General features: G+C 37.8%; 2 non-coding genes across 2 annotated transcripts; both read left to right on the top strand.

Annotated features, from left to right (window-relative positions):
• Positions 1–1,702: 1,702 nt before the first annotated feature.
• LOC128294422 (small nucleolar RNA R71) lies at positions 1,703–1,808 on the top strand. Its single transcript, XR_008284733.1, has one exon. It is a non-coding gene; the product is annotated as a small nucleolar RNA R71 (small nucleolar RNA).
• Positions 1,809–11,064: 9,256 nt separating this feature from the next.
• On the top strand, positions 11,065–11,171 carry LOC128295055 (small nucleolar RNA R71). Its single transcript, XR_008285362.1, has one exon. It is a non-coding gene; the product is annotated as a small nucleolar RNA R71 (small nucleolar RNA).
• Positions 11,172–18,557: the final 7,386 nt, after the last annotated feature.

Below are 18,557 nucleotides of genomic sequence, written 5' to 3' on the forward strand. Positions count from 1 at the left end.
TAGTTTCAGGGAAAATTTACGGAATCAGTTTTCGAGCTTCGGAACTCGAGATATGATTTTTAAAGTGACTGTGATGCAGTTAGCCAGCTTGTCTGAAAAAAAAAATAAACTGTGTAAGTCAATGAAATAAGTCCGTAAATACCTCGTGTTCGACTCCGGCAACGGTCTCGGGTACGGGGTGTTACAAGGTTTCACCACATGATCAGTACTAGTAGAATGATTTATACAACCACCTTCAATTTTTGATGTGTTACTCAAATTACGAGCTTGAAGGGTGATTGTTTTGTCTCCCACACAAAGTGTGAGTTCACCTGTACCAACACCAATAATGGTTCTAGCAGTCGCTAAAAATGGTCATCCTAAAATTAAAGGTACGTTACTATCCTCTTCCATGTCTAGAACAACAAAGTCTACTGGGTATTTAAATTTATCGATCTTAACAAGAACATCTTCAATGATACCCCTAGGAAATCTAATGGTTTTATCAACCAATTGAATGCTCATCCTAATTTGTTTAGGTTTCCCAAGACCTAGTTGTTTAAACATTTTATAAGCCATAACATTAATGCTTTCCCCTAAGTCAGCCAATGCATTACGAACATCTAAACTACCAATTAAATAAGGAATCGTAAAACTCCATGGATCTTTCAATTTATTGGGTAGCTTATTCTGTAATATGGCTGAGCAAACTGCATTCAATTCCACATGCGACGCCTCATCCAACTTTCGTTTATTTGTTAAAAGCTCCTTTAAGATTTTGAATGCGTTTGGCATCTACAAAAGAGTTTTAATAAACGGTAAATTACTATGTAACTTTTTAATAATTTTAGGAATTTACAGAATTGTTCTTCTGTGCGGTCTTTACTTGTTGCGTTTGGGTACGGCACACGAGGTTTGTATTCTTTACTTATCGATTTTTGGTCATTGTGGTCCACCTCACCCTTACCTTTACTTACTACAGTTTCTTGCTTCAATTCTGGTTCAGGTGCACCTAACCCTTCCCCATCTTGAATGGTAATTGCATTGATTTGCTCCCTTGGGTTAGATTCAGTGTTACTTGGCAAACTACCTTATGGTCGTTCAGAAATCAGTTTGGCGAGTTGGCCTATCTGAGTTTCTAGCCCTTGGATTGATGCTTGTTGATTCTTAAGAACTGTCTCGGTATTCTGGAAACAAGTTTCTGACACCGAGATAAATTTTGTTAACATCTCATCAAGGTTTAGCTTCTTTTCTTGCTGGTAAGGTGATTGTTGAAAACCCGAAGGATGTTGTGGCATTATAAGTGTTACTATATGGGTTATTTTGGGGCCTAAAGTTATTGTTACCCATATATTGGACTTGGTCCTCCTCGATGCTAGGGTTGAAAGGTTGATATTCTGTGCATGCTCTTCCTCCATTCGAATCGCACCTCATGATTGGATGTACCTGAGTAGAATCACATAAATTTTCAATCTTTTTATTTAAGAGTTCTACTTGGTTAGATAGCATAGTAACCACGTCGAGGTTGAAAACACGGGCTGCTTTCGTCGACTTTGTTCTCATAACTTGCCACTGATAGTTATTTAGTGACATCTCCTCAATAAATTCGTAAGTCGCCTCAGGTGTCTTATTATTGATAGTTCCTCCAACGGCTACATCAATCATTTTTCGAGTCAAAGGATTCAGGCCATTATGCAACGTTTGAACCTATAGCCAAAGCGGTAACCCATGGTGAGGGCACCTGCTCAAAAGGTCTTTGTATCTCTCTCATGCATCGTAGAGTATTTCTAAATCCATTTGCACAAAAGAAGAGATGTCATTACGCCATTTTCTCTATTTTTGGCCTGTTTCTCGTTCCTTTCGCTCTCTTATGCTCACTAAGTATAAAACATGAAATTAAAGCATTAGGAGCATCGAATTCACCAATTCTAAGGAAAAATCATCCATAAAAAGTGTTAAGCATGGGGTAAAAATATGTATAAACTACGGTTTATCAAATACCCCCACACTTAAGCATTTGCTTGTCCTCAAGCAAAATCCTCAACTCATAATCAAAATAAATCCTTCTCAAGTTATAATCTCTATCAAAAATATCTCAAAATAATCCACAGGTAATCATACATTGAGAATTCAACTAAAAAAACATTAGAGCTTCAAACATTCCAATTCAAGTATCTAATCATGCAAAACGTAGGCATCTCTCTTTATCTAAGTGGTTACCTCGATTCAAAATCTCACGGAGTTTAACATCCTCACTAAAGATTCACTCAAATCACTCAAAGTGTTTAAGGACAATGAAAGTAGCACTCATCAGTCAATATGAAAAGTTATTACCATAAGCTTACATGAAAATCAAATCTCCACCACTATAAATTGAGATGAGACATCAATCAAAAGTTCTTTAGAGGGTTGTAACGTGGCTTTAGTTAGAGGGTGTGGTCACAAGCTGAAAGAAACGGTTAGAATCGAGATTGAATTAAAAAATCACTTAACTAGAAAAAGATTTAATCATCACTTGCGTACAACAGAGCTTCTTCTCAAAATATGGAATTTAAATACTTAAGCTCAAAAACAAAAGATTACTACTAATGTGTATACACATTTATTTTAAGAACAAGTAAAATAACATAGTTTAACTTTTAAGAACAAGACATAGCTGAGCAACTATTTCAATTCAAATCTCGACAAAAATAGGGATCAAATTTAATTTAGGGGATTTCAACAATAACGGGTTAAGGGTTAATATTAAGGGTAATACAAGGGTTAATCATGGATGTAGGATTTTCATGACATGAGTGGGTTAATCCTAAGTGCTTTTCTCATTTTGACATATCAAATCAAATAGTGTGGTCTTAACATGCATAATCAAGCAAGTTCTAGAATAACAGTTCAATACTGATAAACTCATAATGAAAGTGCACATGAAAGAATTAATAGATGCTCTTGAAGGCTCAATATCTCACAAAAATTATGACTTTTTGATGTTTAAAACTTTTGAATTCCAACTCAAAGTAATACCTAAACTTTGGGAAAACAACCTAAAATTTTAAATTCTTAAAAATCAACTTATCATGCTTGATTCCCTAATGTGTTAAGTTTAAACAATCAATGCATAAATGTCTATGTTACAATTCAAGATATATCAATCAAAATCATAAATCAATCAAAATTTTTCCTCAGTATGATATGAGAGCTTTTCAAGAGAATAATGCAGTTATTTAGGGATTTTTCTGATAATAAAATGAATACCCCCACACTTAAGATGTACATTGTCCTCAATGTACAAAGATAGATATTTTGACAAATGTAAGTGTAAGTTCATAAGATAGGGAGAAAAGTGAGACTTCCTGAATGATGAATGAATTTCCCTGAACTGGAGTTTCAAAGAATAATTGCCGTTAGGATGGAGGAGGATACTCTGATAGTGGTAAAGGTTCATTAGTCCATAAGTCCTTCGCCAAAAGAATATTATATCTGAAGTTGGTTATGGTCATTGTCGAGTAGGACATGGTAGTCGTGGAGAACTTTTCCCAATGGAGTTTCGAGTCCCTGAGTAATAGTGAGCTTTGGAGCTTTTTATAACTGTGATAGCATCAGGAACTCTTTTAGAAAATATATAAGCAAGAATGATTACTCGGTAGGAAATAGCCGAAATTCAAAATTGTTAAATAAAAATTATAAATCCTAATAAAAATAAGATGAATGAAAAAATAAAAAGTAGTCTTAAAATAATATAAAAGTAAAAACATAAAATAATAAATGAAAGTTTTTAAACATCTTCATCACTAGATGGTTCGCGAGGTGGGGGCTGTGATGAGATGTGGAGGTGCTAACAGATCTGCTTTAGAGTAGCATCAATGTTGTCAAATCATTGAAAACACTGCTGCTCGAATCGAGTGAGGTGCTCAGAAATGTCAGCGTATGAAGCTGTCGCATGAACTAGATGAGAGGGTGGTGGTGGCTGAGACGATGGGTCCTCGTGCTATGGAGGGACATCATCAGTAATGTCCTTGGGGGCCTTCTCCTCAGTAGATTGGGCGAGACGATATTGAGGATGGTAGGTTCCTCGGTACTTTTCGATCATCCTCATGCTTAGCATACTTGAGATGCTTTGTGGAGACATCTGGCCAATGAGGGTCAAGGATGATTCCTGGGCCGTGGTGTTGAGGAGCCCGAAGTGTCAAGCCAACCGAGTAACGTAGGGGCCAATGGATATAACCGCCTTCCTATACGGCTCTGTCTGGTGTTGAATGGCGAGGGCAATGAAATAGGCAAGGTCAATAACGTGCCCGTACGACATACACCATAGAAAGTAGGCATTGTGAGTGTTGACGATGCCAATGCTCTCTCGCCTTCCTATTAATGTGTGAGCCAAAATGGTGTGTAGGTACCTTAGAGATGGAGGGAGAGCCGATGCCTTGGAGCGGCTAGGATTATAGGTGGCTGAACCTAGTACTAGTGCATCCCAGCACCATGAAGGAGAACGATGGATATGGCAGTTGAGAGTATCTAAGTCATTCTCCTCCTTGAACTCTTCCGTATATAAGCCTAGTGCAGTACCAAATTTTGGGATGCTGAGCTGGTGGAGTAATCTGCCTAGGCGAAATTGCACCGTGCCGGGATCATCGTAGTTCGTCATTACGGTCTAAAGATGAAATGTTGAGCATAGTTCCATTGTGAGCTTGAGATATATTGGCTTGATGATCCCAAAGAAAATCTCCCAAGGATCGGTGGTTAGGAGGGCCTGAATTGTATCAGCCAACTGAACTTATTCTACTGCAGCCCAGTCGATGCAGCGGCCCATAATTAGAGGTTGGCCAGAAGTATTTGGAAAAGTTCTTCTTGGGGCCCGATGGGGAATTGCAGGAAAGGGTAGAAAATTTTTGCGGTAGGACCCGAGGAAGATGTCGTTCCCTTCTTTTTCTTTGAAACAGGGACAACGGACTTCTTTCCTCATGAAGACGACATTGTATACCTGTAATATAAATAATAATGATAGTAGGTAAACGAATTTGAAAAGGAAAAAACCATGAATTTGAACTAACGATTTCAACCAAAACTACTAATACTAAGCAAACTCAACCAATATAATCAATTTGATAGCCTAATTTCGTGACATTGGCATGGTAATAGCATGAGAATGAGCATAGTAATGGCATGGGTATGACAAGAGAATGAGGCTTTCTTAATAACACAGTTCAACATGCAATGTATACTAAGTAACCTATGAATGCAAATAAAATGATAGAATAATGAGAAAAAATGAAAATAGTACAAGAAAAGTGAAAACTATTTTGATAATAAGCATTAGAAATAAGTAAAATAGAACTGAAGGGAGTAAACAAACGCTAAGGGAGAGAGATTGAGCGTCAAAAATGGAGTGGGAAGCGGCGCACGGGCATGGTAGGGAGGGTGTGTGGATTTACAACGATTAGGGTTAGGGTTTTTGGATGAAGAAGACAATGAATAGTGTAGCCTATTTATAGATTTTGGGGCACACGGCAAGGGAACACGCCCGTGTTCCCCAATTTTTGCCAGTGTGACTTACGAATTTTATATTTGGGCACGTCTGACATTTTGTCCACGCCCATGTCCCTTGGGCATGTGGGTGCACACAGCCGTGTCTGGCTTCGTTCGCTTCTCCCATGCCCATGTATGTAGACCCACGTTCGTGTTAATTTAACATGTTTGCCCACAGTTGCTTGGCACGAGCGTGTCGCACGCCCGTGTTAATATGACGGGTTCAGCCATGGGTTGAAGGCACGGGCGTGTCGCACCCGGTGCTATTTTGGCAGGTTCGCCCATGGCCATGTCGCACGACCTTGGAGATTTGTCGTAGCCCGTGTTGGGGAAATATTTTCCCTGTTTTGACACGGTCATAAGCATGCCCGTGTGCTTGGCCATGTCTGTGTGGTAAACCTGTATTCAAAAGCTCCGTTAGTAAGTTAGGTGTTAAACACTAAAATTGAAAGAAGTTAATACAGTTAGTGCTCGGGTTGCCTCTCGAGAAGCGCTTATTTATAGTCTAAGCTCGACTTACCTCTCCATTTAGTGGTTATGGTGGTTGGAGGAGTTTATACTCCTCATTCCTACTATCATTCTCATCAAAATAAGGTTTTAGATGGGTGTTGTTTACCTTAAAAGAGCCGAACTTGGGATGACTTACCTCAACTGTACTAAATGTGAAAATGCTAAGTACCGTAAGAGGGATTTCTTCATTTGGTTTGGTAGTGACAATGTGAGGATCTGTGGCATCTAATAATACTTTATCTCCGACCTTAAGTTGATTTTGGAAGGTATTGAGCTCGTTGTGGCGTAGTTTTGGTTTATTATGTGTTCTCGGTTTATGCATCCGCCATTCATCTAGCTCCTCAATTTGTAGCCTTCGATCTTCATGAATAGGTCCTCTGCTACTGCTTGAGAATGGCTCATGTACTTCCTTCAGACTCATTTCTTGTAAAGTAGGTTGCACCATATTGTCAATTTTAGTAGAATGGTTTACATGATCACCTTTAATTTCTGATGTGTTGCCAGAATTGCGAGCTTGAATGGTGATTGTTTCGTCTCCCACACGGAGTGTGAGCTCACCTATTGTGACAGACCTAATTTGACCCTAGTCGGAATGTGGTTTCGGGACCACAAAATCGAGTCATAAATATTTACTTTAATTTTTATTGCATATATTTGATGTGTAATAGTGTTTGTATGAAAAATTAATGTTTTAATTTATTCTTAGGAATGTGAATTTTCTTGAAAGGACTTAGTTGAGAAACTTAGAAAAGATGATAGGTAAATTGTAAGGATCAAATAAAAACAAGGTGAGAAAACTTGGGTTTGCATGTCAAATTGCCCAAAACTCAAGTAGTGGCCGGCCAAGCAAGGATGGTTCTTCCACGAGGTTGAATTTTTAATGTAATGCTTTTATTAGTAAATGGTTAAAATAAATTAAAGAAAGGAAAGATGAATAAAATAAGAAAGCAAGAGAAAGTCTTCATCTTCTTTCTTTTTCAAGTGCCTTGAGCTAGGAGAAAGAAGGAAGAAATGTTTTAAGACATTCGGCCATCCTAAGGGGTTGATTAAGGTAGGATTCATGTTAGTTTTGTTAAAGTTTTTGTGAAAATCTAGTTAGTAGCCAATGTCTTATTATATCCCATATGTTAATTTTCTACCTAAATAGGTAATTAAATGGCATACAGTTAGGGAGAGGTAAATGCTAAGAGTATGGTGCTTTTGATGTTGTGAATGGAAATAGTAGAAAGGTGAAAGAAAATTTAGGTAGAAATGTAGTTATATGTGGATTTATATGATGTTACAAATAGATGTGAAGCTATGCTAGATTAGGAAAAATTTGGTCAAGTGTTCATGAAAGGAAACTATGTGTTTAAAAGAATAAAAATGATATTATAATTGATAGTATATGTATTCCGCCATCTAATTAAGTGTATAGGTGATGTTAAATCTAATTTTTGCACATTCGGCTATATAAGTATGCCTATTTTTGATATTACCTTTGATTGTATAAAATCGACTAAAATGAGTAATTAGTAAGGGGGGTTGCCTAATATACAAATATGTATATATGTATGTGTAATTGGATTATTGATAGTAAGGTGATATTATATGGTTATTAGCCGAATGGCTCAAAAGCATAAGGTAGAAAGATAAAAATTTACCGTGTGTTTCTTATGATATGAAATCATTAATATTTTGATATAAATATTTAGCAAGACGGTTAAACTAGTTTAACTTATTCGATTAAGCTCAAGAAGTTAAAGGAGGGGAATCAAGCAAGGGCAAAGCAAAGAACATCGAGTAGCCGAGTTGGAACCGTTTTACCCAACACAAGGTAAGTCCTTAAGCATTTTTGTAAGGTTGATTAGTTTGTATATAAATAATACTAGTGAATCATAAAAGAATTCCTTTTGATGACTATTCTTTTGGAGTGATTTTCCTATTTATTAATGTGACCATATGTGCTATTTGAATTAAGTAAATTGCCTCATCATAATGAGTTAACATACGGCACTATGTGTGCGGAATTAAGTGGCACTATATGTGTCGATTTGGATGTTGAAGCATGAGAGAAAATCCAATGCACTGAGTGTGCGGGTTACTATGGCACTATGTGTACGAGTGTGACGAGCACTACGTGTGCAAATACGGTTGATAATATAAAGTGTGCATGAAAGAATGAAGTGGTAGAACTAGTAACTAAAATATCGAACTTGAGACATGTGCTGAGTGGGTATAAATTTATCTAGTGCATCATGATTCCATGCTTTGAGGAATCGGGTCTAAATCAATGGGGTTGTTTTGGTATTTGATTTGATTGTAGGACTTGGCATGAGATTGAATCGAAATTCTAAGAAATTATAGCATAGTTCGGTATGGTTGGAGTGGCGATTTTGCATTATTTGCTTCTCTTATGATCTTTTATAAATGGACGGTATGTAAGGCTTATGACTTACTGAGTTATATACTCATTTGGTGTGTTTGTTTGTTACTTATTTAGGTTTCTTTGACCCATTTTGTGTTCTCGGGACCATCGTCGAAGTCATCACACCAGCTTGCAACTTTTTGGTACCTCTTCTTAGTTGGTCTAAGAGAACATTTCGGCATGTATAGCCTATTATGTTTTGTTTGAACTTTAATATGTAAACATTTAGCCATGCGAATATGGCTTAAATGCTAAGCTTGGATTTGGCCTCATGGGTGCTTAGTTATAAGGTTCAGTAAGTTTGGCCTTGATAATTCGGTTTGATTGAGTAATAGTCTAAATCTACTTGATTATTATGCCATATGTCATGGCTGATCATTTTTGGTGTTACACTTATGATATGGTTATTGAGTAGCATGGAAATTCTTGGTAATGACTAGCCATTGGAATGGCTAATCATGATTGTATTTGGTGTTATGTATGTCAAATTACTAGCTAATCCATGGAAATCATGAAATAGGTAAATTTTTTTTTTACCATTAAATAGATTCAGACAGCAGCAGTGATGTGAATTTGAAAAATAACTAAAAATAGTAGAAATGGAATTAAATAATGAATAATTATGGAATCGAAGCTTGTTGAGTCTATTTTCATATGGAAGAAGCAAAACAGGTATATGAGCTATATTTCATGAGATGTTTAAATTTTTGTGAAACAGGGCCAGAGAGATTTCTGGATCCCCTGTTATGACTTTTGAAATTCACCATAAATTTTAAAAAAATAATTAGAAGTCATGCCTTATATATACAGATTCATTATTAAGTCTAGTTTTATTAGAGACAAACGGCATAGGCATTGAAGCCCTGTATATGGAGATATCTAATTCATAATGCATAGAGGTCAGAGTAGTCGAACCCTGATACAGGGGAGACTTTAACTAATAAACTGTACTAATTGGCCCAACCAAAAATTCTACAAAAATTTTTATTAGATAAATATATGAGTCTAGTTTCAGGAAAAATTTACAGAATTGGATTTTGAGTTACAGAACTCGAGATATGATTTTTAAAGCGACTGTGATGCAATTAGCCAGCTTGTCTAGAAAATTTTAAAATGGATTATATGAGCTGTTTAAGTAATGAATTAAGCCCGTTAACACCTTGTGTTTGACTCCGGCAACGGTCTCGGGTACGGGGTGTTACACCTATGCCGACATCAATAATTATTTTAGCAGTTGCTAAAAAGGGCCATCCTAAAATCAAAGGAGTGTTGCTATCCTCCTCTATGTCTAGAACAATGAACTCAGTGAGAAATATAAATTTATCGATTTTAACTAGCACATCTTCAATAATACCCCTAGGAAATCTTATAGTTTCATCTGCTAATTGAATGCTCATCCTAGTCTGTTTGGGTTTCCCAAGACCTAATTGTTTGAACATTTTGTAGGGTATGACGTTAATACTAGTCCCTAAATCAGCTAATGCATAATTAACATCTAAACTACCAATTAAGCAAGGAATCGTAAAACTCCATGGATCTTTTAGTTTGTTGGGTAGTTTATTCTGTAGAATAGCTGAGCAAACTGCATTTAGCTCCACATGCGACGCCTTGTCCAACTTCCTCTTATTTTCTAAAAGGTCCTTTAAAAATTTCATTACGTTTGGAATTTGCAATAGAGCTTCAATAAACGGTAAGTTAATATGTAATTTTTTTAAGAGTTTAAGGAATTTCCCAATTTGTTCATCTGAGCGGTCTTTCCTTGTCGCGTTGGGGTATGGCAAACGAGGTTTATATTTGACATTCACTGATTTGTTTTTATTATGACCTACCTCACCTTGATCTCTGCTCACCACAGTTTCTTGCTTCGGTTTTGGCTCAGGCTCAATGAATCCTTCTTCATCTTGAACATTAATCGTGTTGAGTTGTTCCCTGGGGTTGGGTTCAGTATTACTTGGCAAGCTACCTTGTAGTCGTTCGGAGATTAGTTTGGAAAGCTGGCCTATCTGAGTTTCGAGCCCTTGGATCGAGGTTTGTTGATTTTTAAATGCTGTCTCGGTGTTCTAGAAACAGGTTTTTGACATCGAGATAAATTTAGACAGCATCTCTTCAAGGTTCGGTTTCTTTTCCTGTTGATAGGGTGGTTGTTGAAAACCCGGAAGATCTTGTGGTCTTTGATTTCCTTGACCGCCCCACGAGAAATTGGGATGGTTCCTCCAACCTGCATTATAAATGTTACTATATGGGTTATGTTGGGATCTAGAGTTATTGTTACCCATATATTGGACTTGTTCCTCCTCGATGCTAGGGTTGAAGGGCTGATACTCTGTGCATGCTCCTCCTCCATTCGTCTCGCACCTCATTACTGGATGTACCTGAGTAGAACCAAGTAAACATCAATCTTTTTATTTAGAAGTTCTACCTGGTTTGACAGCATAGTAACCAAATAGACGTTATAAATGCCTGCTGTTTTAGTTGGCTTAGTCCTCATGACTTGCCACTGATAGTTATTCAGTGACATATCTTCAATAAATTCGTAAGCCTCTTCACGTGTTTTGTTGTTGATGGTTTCCCCAGCTGCTGCATCAATCATTTGCCGAGTCGAAGGATTCAAACCATTATGCAACGTTTGAACCTGTAGCCAAAGCAGTAACCCATGGTGAGGGCACCTTCTCAAAAGGTCCTTGTATCTCTCCCATGCATCGTAAAGAGTTTCTAAGTCCATCTGCACAAACAAAGAGATATCATTACATAATTTGGCTATTTTAGTCAGTGGAAAATATTTTAATAAAAAAATTTGCAGTCATTTGTTCCCAAGTAGTAATTGACCCTCGTGGTAATGAGTTCAACCACTGTTTAGCTTTGTTCCTCAATGAAAAAGGGAATAACCGAAGATGAATGGCATCGTCAGAAACGCCATTAATTTTAAATGTATCGCAAAATTCCAGGAAATTTGCCAAATGAGTGTTTGGATCCTCATCCTGCAAATCATCGAACTGAACAAATTGCTATATCATTTGAATTGTGTTAGGTTTTAGTTCAAAATTATTTGCAGCAATAGCAGGTCTAACTATACTTGACTCAGTTCCTGTTAAAGTAGGTTTAACATAATCATACATAGTATGCGAATCAAGATTCTGATTAACAGCAATCGCAGGAGGTAGCGGATTTTCTTGGTTTTCAGCCATCTCCACGGTTGGGGTTGAAGTATCGTCCTCTTACTCATTCTCTATGTATCTTAAGCTTTGCCTTATTTCTCTTGGTTTCTGCGAACTGTGCGATCGATTTCTTCGTCAAAACGTAGTGGTCCTGACGGGTTTCTTCTAGTCATAAACTATAAAAACCTGCCAAGAGAAAGAAAAAGTAAATTAATAAATAATAATAATAATAAAATTAAATTAACTTGCAAGAAAAGTAAATGGCTAAAGTAATAAAAATTGAGTGTTCCTAATATCTTAGTTCCCCGACAATGGCGCTAAAAACTTGATCGCGATTTTCGTGATGACAGGTTTTAAATATTATAAAGAATCGTTCTTAAAACTAACTATTATCACGATGTAGGCAAGTGTACCTATCGAACAGTAGTATAGTTTTAGCAAAACCGGATTGTCGAACCCAAAGGAACTAAAAGTACTAGTAATGACTGTCTTTTCATTATCTAGCCTAAGAATAAGGGGGTTTTGTTTTAACTAACTAATTATCTAAACTAAGAATTCACAGAAAATAGAATTGGGGAATTAATTTTCGAAAAATGATTGAATTAAGACAATACCTAAGAAAGAATCCAACTAGACTTCACTTGTTATTCTGACTTCGAATCGGACGATTTATTCATTTAACTTGTTCTGTAGAGATCTCTAAGTTATGTTATTATCCCTATTCAAGACTAATAATGTCTAATCCCTAGATTGAATAATTGAGACTTTTCTCTAATTAACACCCTAGGGTTGCATTAACTCGATCTATGGATCCCCGTATTAGGTTTCACCCTAATCCGGAAAAATCTTGTCACCCTATCTCTAGGCATGCAATCAACTCCACTTAATTATGACAAATGTACTCTTAGGCAGGGTCTATTCCTCCTTTGAATAAGAGCTTATCTTAGATCAGTATTCTGGGATATCAAAACAAGAATTGAGAACACATAATTAAGAACAAGTTAAATATTTATCATACAATTCCGAAAATAATAACAAGATTCATTTTAGGTTTCATTCCCCTTAGGTATTTAGGGGATTTAGTTCATAACTAAAAAGGAAAACATCTCAGAAGAATAATAAATACAAAACATAAAGAAAACCCAAAACTCCTGAAGGGAAATTGAGGGGACATCTTCAGTTTTGATGGTGAATCCGACTTCTGAGATGGATCAATCGGCTTCCCTTGAGTAGTTCCCTGCCTCCTTTTCTCCGTGTCCCCTTTTCCTCTTCCTTTAGGGTGTATTTATAGGCTTTAGAATGCCTAAAAGCCCTCAAATTAGCCTTTTCCAAATTGGACTCAACTTGGGCTCAGCAGGGACACGTCCGTGTGTGATTACTTCAGGCCATGCTTGAACCAGTTAGAATTGCACGGGCGTGTGTTCTACCCATGTGAGTCGTGCTTCGATTCTGCCAAATTGACACGTCAGTGTGGTCTACCCATGTGAGGAAGTCCAGGCTGTGATGATTTCGTACGTTGGCCCATTTTCTCTGTTTTTGGCCCGTTTCTCGTTCCTTTCACTCTCCTATGCTTACCTAAGTATAAAACATGAAATTAAAGCATTAGAAGAATCGAATTCACCAATTCTAAGGAAAAATCATCCATAAAATGTGTTAAGCATGGGGTAAAAATATGTATAAATTACGGTTTATCAATTTGCGACTCTAGCCGACCAAGCACACAAAGCTGAGGAACTGAGTAAAGAAAAGAAACAAGCTGAAAGAGAGGGTTAGGTTTCTAGAAAAAAGACTATGAGTAAGTCACAATCATCTGTTTCTAAGAAATTCAAGAGGTATTATGATCGTGTGACCACCTCTACAGGATATTCTGGAAGAGAGTGGAGCTCTCAATGTTCTAACCTGAGATTTTCATCTCCATCTGTGACCAGTGTGGGTAATGTCGATAATCCCAACCCAAAATGTAAACATTGTAACAAATTTAATCATGGGGAATGACGGTCTAGGAGTGGAGCTTGTTTCGGATGTGGTTCACTTGACCATTTTCTCTGAGATTGTCCAAAAAAAGAGTTGGAAAAGAAATTGAACCAGCTTTGGAGCTGAGTAATCCTGTCTTAACGAGCAGACCACCTTGCCATCGCAGTATTTGACGGCAAAATTGAAAGCACAGCTCGTAGAAATCATAGAGAAGTGAGGCAGAGTCGACAAAGTACAGTGGAAGAGCAAGAGGACATTATTATTACCGAAGGAGCTTCCAGGATTGCATCCGAACCGAGAAGTTGAGTTTGGAATAGATTTGTTGCCTGGAGCGGCGCCCGTGTCCATCGCACCTATAAGATGGCATCGAAGGAGTTAGTGGAGTTAAAGGCTCAAATTCAAGAGTTGTTGGATAGGGGCTTCATTAGGCCAAGCGTGTCTCCATGGGGAGCACCGGTGCTATTCGTGAAAAAGAAGGATGGTACGATGCGGATGTGCATTGATTATCTCTAGTTGAACAAACTGATGATTAAGAATAAGTATCCACTGCCAAGGATTGATGATCTGTTCTACCAGCTTAGAGGAGCTTCTGTATTCTCTAAGATCGACCTCCGATCTGGATATCATCAGTTAAGGGTCAAGGAGGCGGATATCCATAAGACGGTATTCAGGACTCAGTATGTCATTACGAGTTTTTGGTTATGCCATTTGGACTGACGAACGCTCCTGTAGCATTTATGGATCTGATGAATCGGGTGTTCCAACCATTCTTGGATCGATTCGTAGTCGTCTTCATAGATGATATCCTGGTATATTCTAAAACTGAAGTGAAACATGATGAGCATCTCCGTATAGTGCTGCGAGTGTTAAGGGAGAAGGAACTCTTTGCGAAGTTCAGCAAGTATGAATTTTGGTTGAGAGAGGTAACCTTCTTAGGACATGTGGTCTCTGCCAAAGGGATTAAGGTGGACCCTTGAAAGATTGAAGCAATTTTGGAGTGGAAGCCACCTAGGACGGTGTCAGAAATTTGAAGTTTCCTAGGGTTGGCAGGATACTACAGAAGGTTTGTGGAAGGTTTTTCTGTTATGGCAGCACCCCTAACAAAACTCATAAGGAAAGGAGAACCGTTTGTATGGACTGAGAAGCAGTAGGGAGCTTTTGAGAAGTTGAAGAAAGTTCTGACTGAAGCACCTGTGTTAATTCAGCCGGAGTCTGGAAAGGATTTTAGTGTCTACAGTGATGCATCACACGTGGGTTTGGGCTGCGTGTTAATGCAAGAGGGTAAGGTGGTTGCATATGCATCACGACAGCTTAAGCTTCATGAGGAGAACTATCCGACTCATGATTTAGAGTTGGTAGCAGTGATATTTGCACCTAAGATTTGGAGACATTACTTGTACGGAGAAAGGTGTATTATATACACAGGGCACAAGAGTCTTAAGTATTTGTTGACTCAGAAGGAGCTGAACCTTAGGCAAAGGAGATGGATTGAGTTACTTAAGGATTATGACTGTTCGATCGAGTATCACCTGTGCAAGGCTAATGTGGTAGCCGATGCTTTAAGTCGTAGAACCAGATTCGATCCGAGAGCAATGTTTGCTCGTTTGAGGCTGTATGATGATGGCAGTTTGTTAGCTGAATTGCAAGTAAGGCCAACCTGGGTGGACCAGATTAAGGAAAAGCAGTTGGAATATGAGTCTTTGGTTGCTCGTTTTCAACAAGTTAAAGAAGGGGAAACTTCTGAGTTTGGGTTAAATGGCGAAGGAGTTCTGTGTTTCCGAGGAAGAATTTGTGTTCTGAAGGACTCTGATTTGAGGCAGACAATATTGAAGGAAGCTCATGGAGGTCTTTGTTCCATGCATCTTGGAGGGAACAAGTTGTATCACGACTTGCGAGAATTGTACTGGTGGCCTGGACTTAAACAAGAAGTAACGGAGTTTGTAGGGAAATGTCTGACATGCCAGCAAGTGAAAGCTGAGCATCAATTACCTTCTGGACTGTTACAGCCAGTGAAGATACCATTTTGGAAGTGGGAGAGGCTAACCATGGACTTTGTGAGTGGGTTGCCCTTGACACCACTTTGTGAGTGGGTTCCCTTGACACCATCGAAGAAAGATTCGGTGTGGGTGATTGTGGATAGGTTGTCCAAATCGGCCCATTTCATACCTGTTCGTACTGACTTTTCACTTCAAAAGTTACCCAAGTTGTATGTGGCGGAGATTGTGCGGCTTCATGGAGTCCCAGTTTCAATTATTTCTGATCGGGATCCCAGATTTACATCTCAGTTTTGGCAAAAGTTGCATGAGGCGTTGGGGACGCGATTGAATTTTAGTACGGCTTTCCATCCCCAGACTGATGGTCAATCGGAAAGGGTTATTCATTTTCTGGAGGACATGTTGAGGGGATGCGTGATTGATTTTCGAGGTAGTTGGGAGGATTACTTGCCGTTGGCAGAATTTGCATACAATAATGATTACAAAGTAGTATTCGAATGGCACCGTATGAAGCACTATATGGACGAAGGTGTCGTACACCTAGTTGTTGGACTGAACTAGGAGAGCGACAAGTGCTTGGACCGGAGTTGGTGGCAGATACTGAAAGTAAGGTTAAGTTGATAAGAGATCGATTAAAGGAGGCATCTGATAGACAAAAGTCGTATGCGGATCTAAAGCGCAAAGAGATAGAGTTCGCGGTTGGGGATATGGTTTTCTTAAAGGTTTCACCTTGGAAGAAGATCTTGAGATTTGGCACGAAAGGCAAATTGAGTCCGCAGTTTATAGGGCCTTATCGGGTTCTTAAGCAGGTAGGGCCAGTAGCATATCAGTTAGAGTTACCACCAGAGTTAGACAGAATCCATGATGTCTTTCATGTGTCTATGTTAAGACGATATCGATCGGATCTCTCACATGTTGTGCCAGTGGAGGAGATTGAAGTAAGGACTAATTTGACCTTTGAGGAAAAACCCATACAAATTTTAGATCGAGAGGTTAAAGTTCTAAGAAGGAAGTTGGTTCTGTTGGTAAAAGTACTGTGGCGTAATCATGGAAGGGAAGAAGCTACTTGGGAATCAGAAGAGACTATGCGTCAACAATACCCTCAACTATTTGGATTAGGTAAATTTTGAGGCCGAAATTTCTTTAAGGGGGTAGAGTTGTAACGCCCCAATTTTCGGGAATTCTGTGAATGTTGGCATAGGTTTAATTATGTTAGTGGGCCTCTAGAAAGCCCAAGCTTAAGATAGAACCCAACAATTTTAGTTAATTTTTGTTCCATAAGAAAAAGGGGGTGAAATTATGAAATAGGACCTATGTGAAAATGTTTGAAAATGCTATAGGCTAAATTGAAGTGGCCCAATAAATAGGAGTGCAAAATAGGAGGATTTGCATGACAAACCTCCATTTTACATGAAGTGGCCAGCCATCATGTTGTTGTAGACAAAATGTGCACTTGATATCCATAATTTATGGTACCAATTGATACAAATTGATAATGGGTTAGGTAAATGTTCCATGATAATGGGTTAGGTAAATGTTTTATGATAATGGGTTAGGTAAATGTTCCATGATAATGGGTTAGGTAAATGTTCCATGATGGGAATTTCATGTCTTTTGTATTAAAGAATTAAATGGATGAAATATGAAATTTTATTACAAAAAAAAGGGTGAAAAGAACAAAGTTTTGTCCATCTTTGTTCATCATAGCCTAAAGTTAGAGAAGAGAAAGGAGAGGAGAAAGCTCTTGAATGTTCAGTCACTTGGGGAAGAAAATTGAAGGTAAGTTCATGGTAGTTTGCTTCTATCTTGATGTTCATGAGTTCTTCTTGATTCTACCTTAACTCTTGAAGCATATTTTGGTTTTTGGTTGTGTTGTGAGCATTTGGTCATGAATTAAAATGAAGGAAATGGTTGTTGTTTCATGTTCTTTTGATGAAAAATGGAAGATATGTGAAGTTGAGCCAAACAAATGAGCATGCATGTGCTTAGATGCTAAGGGGAAAAATCAGCTAATATGTTGTGCTTTAAAATGATGAAATGGAGATTATACTTAAGTAAAATCATAGATATGTGATAATTGATTGGTGATATACATGTTTAAAAAAAAACATGCATGCAAGTTATGTGTGAAAGAGTGATTTGGTAATAAATCGCTTGGGACAAAGAAGAAGAACGTGAATTTGGAAAATCGCCATAAATTGTGGGAGATGAGTTAGAAGCTGAATAAATTATGTAATTAAAGCTTAATGAGTCTATGTTCAAATGAAATAACGAGAACATATTTTGAATTCTGTACAATGAGAAATTTGATTCGTAATGAAGAGTGGTCAGATTAGTCAAACAGTGAAACATGGGAAACTTTAAGAAAAATCTGGTATTGATTGGCTAAACCAAAAAATCTGAAAACTTTATGGATAGAAGATATATGAGTCTATTTTCAGGTAAAATTAACGGCACTTGATTTGAAGTTTCGTAGCTCCAGTTATAAATGATTTAGTGACTGTTGTTTAGGAAGACAGCTTGCAGTGAGATTATGATTATGTGGTAAACATTGACAAAAATTTGTTAATGAGTTGCTTATTGATTTCTTATAAGCTTACTATGATCTGTAGGTGTGGTTGGCCGAATATTGTAAGGGGTTAATACGTAGTTCGTATTTGAATAGTTAGATTAATGTGTTAGTAATCCAATTGTAGGCAGTTCGTGTGTAGATCTCGTCAGCATATCGTCGCAAATAGGTGTGTAACTAACACCCTCTTTCTTAGTCTGGATCGGCAAAAGTCGAAAAGCCGAAATGTCGAAAATCGGTATTTTGTAGATTTGTGAGTGTACGAATGCTCGTGAGGTAAATCGATTAATGTTTTTGGTAAGCTACAAAATTTGGACTGCAAAGTGCAGATTTCTATGCACTCGATATTTTTGGGCTTAATGGGCCAAAATTGGAATGATGGGCCAACGGGCCCAATTTGGTAAGAACCCTCGGTACGTGATTCTGTTAGTACGTGAAAAGTAAGAATA

This window comes from Gossypium arboreum, chromosome 6, assembly GCF_025698485.1.
Source record: "Gossypium arboreum isolate Shixiya-1 chromosome 6, ASM2569848v2, whole genome shotgun sequence".
NCBI lineage: Eukaryota > Viridiplantae > Streptophyta > Magnoliopsida > Malvales > Malvaceae > Gossypium > Gossypium arboreum.